This window comes from Moschus berezovskii, chromosome 1 (assembly GCF_049115385.1).
Source record: "Moschus berezovskii isolate FMDL1 chromosome 1, NW_MosBer_1.0, whole genome shotgun sequence".
Lineage (NCBI taxonomy): Eukaryota > Metazoa > Chordata > Mammalia > Artiodactyla > Moschidae > Moschus > Moschus berezovskii.
The window spans coordinates 8,447,775-8,449,930 of NC_142460.1; positions in this window are offsets into that span (position 1 = coordinate 8,447,775).

Sequence of the window (2,156 nt, forward strand, 5' to 3'; positions counted from 1 at the left end):
TCAGAAAAACATCTATTTCTGCTTCATTGACTATGCCAAAGCCTTTGACTGTGTGGATCACAATAAACTGTGGAACATTCTGAAAGAGATGGGAATCCCAGACCACCTGACCTGCCTCTTGAGAAACCTGTATGCAGGTCAGGAAGCAACAGTTAGAACCGGTCATGGAACAACAGACTGGTTCCAAATAGGAAAAGGAGTGCGTCAAGGTTGTATATTGTCACCTTGCTTATTTAACTTATATGCAGAGTACATCATGAGGAACGCTGGGCTGGAAGAAGCACAAGCTGGAATCAAGATTGCCCGGAGAAATATCAATAACCTCAGATATGCAGATGACACTACCCTTATGGCAGAAAGTGAAGAGGAACTCAAAAGCCTCTTGATGAAAGTGAAAGAGGAGAGTGAAAAGGTTGGCTTGAAGCTCAACATTCAGAAAACAAAGATCATGGCATCTGGTCCCATCACTTCATGGGAAATAGATGGAAAAACAGTGGAAACAGTGTCAGACTTTGTTTTTTTGGGCTCCAAAATCACTGCAGATGCTGATTGCAGCCATGAAATTAAAAGACGCTTGCTCCTTGGAAGGAAAGTTATGACCAACCTTGATAGTATATTAAAAAGCAGAGACATTACTTTGCCGACCAAGGTCCGTCTAGTCAAGGCAATGGTTTTTCCCGTGGTCATGTATGGATGTGAGAGTTGGACTGTGAAGAAAGCTGATCGCCGAAGAATCGATGCTTTTGAACTGTGGTGTTGGAGAAGACTCTTGAGAGTCCCTTATACTGCAAGGAGATCCAACCAGTCCATTCTAAAGGAGATCAATCCTGGATGTTCATTGGAGGGACTGATGCTAAAGCTGAAACTCCAATACTTTGGCCACCTCATGAGACGAGTTGACTCACTGGAAAAGACTCTGATGCTGGGAAAGGTTGGGGGCGGGAGGAGAAGGGGACGACGGAGAATGAGATGGCTGGATGGCATCACCGACTCTGTGGACATGAGTTTGAGTGTACTCCGGGAGTTGGTGATGGACAGGGAGGCCTGGCGTGCTGTGATTCATGGGGTCGCGGAGAGTCGGACACGACTGAGCGACTGAACTGAACTGAACTGACTGAATGATTAGTGACACTGAGCACCTTTTCATGTGCTTATTGGCCGTGGGCTCGGTGGTAGAGAGTCCGCCTGCCAAAGCAGGAGACGCAGGAGGCACGGGTTTGATCCCTGGGTCAGGAAGATCCCTTGGAGAAGGAAATGGCAACCCTCTCCAGTATTCTTGCCTGGAAAATTCCACAGACATAGAACCCTAAAGGGCTGCACAGTCCGTGGGTTTGCAATGAGTTGAACAGGACTGAGCACATCTGCATGTTCTCTTTGGAGGATTGTCTATTCCTCTTTTGATCTTTTAAATTTCTTAATGTAAATTTGTGTAAGTGATACTGAGCAGGACCCCATGGGGCTCCGGGGTACAAAAAGCCTTTCTGTGCCCCTCCATTTCTTAATTACAAGAGATGGGCTTCATTCCCTGAGTCCTAAAGGGCAAGTTCAGCCAGTGGTTAATCAGGGAAGGGAGGGGATACAGAGACAAGGGGAGGAATAGTCAAGGGAGACACATATCAATACCTTTGCCCTGTTTTGCATACACAGAACCCCCCGCCAGGTGGGAGGAGTATGCTCCCCATAAGCAGGGAGACCCCAGACCCGTTGGAACCCAAAGGCTGGTGATGCTCACTGCCACTTATCTCCCCACCCGTCAATCAGAAGAATGTCCACAAGTTGATCCCTGACCCTCACAACTCCCCCAGGTCAGGACACACAGCTCTGAGGGCATTAGCCCGCGTGGCCCCCTTCACCTGCCAAAGCAGTAAAGCTATTCCTTTTTATTTCATCCAAAACTCTATATCCAAGGATTGATTCAGGGTTGGAGGACCGAGGTCAGATTTGGTTTCATAAGTTCTTTTAAATTATTTAATTCCTGGTCAGTTGCTTGGCTATGCAGGGCTTCCCAAGTGGCTCAGTGGTAAAGAATCCACCTGTAAATGCAGGAGACGAGGGGTTGATCCCTAAATCAGGAAGATCCCCTGGAGTGTTGTGGTTCAGTCACTTAGTCCTGTCTGACTCTTTGCGACCCCATGGACTGCAGCACACTAGGCTTC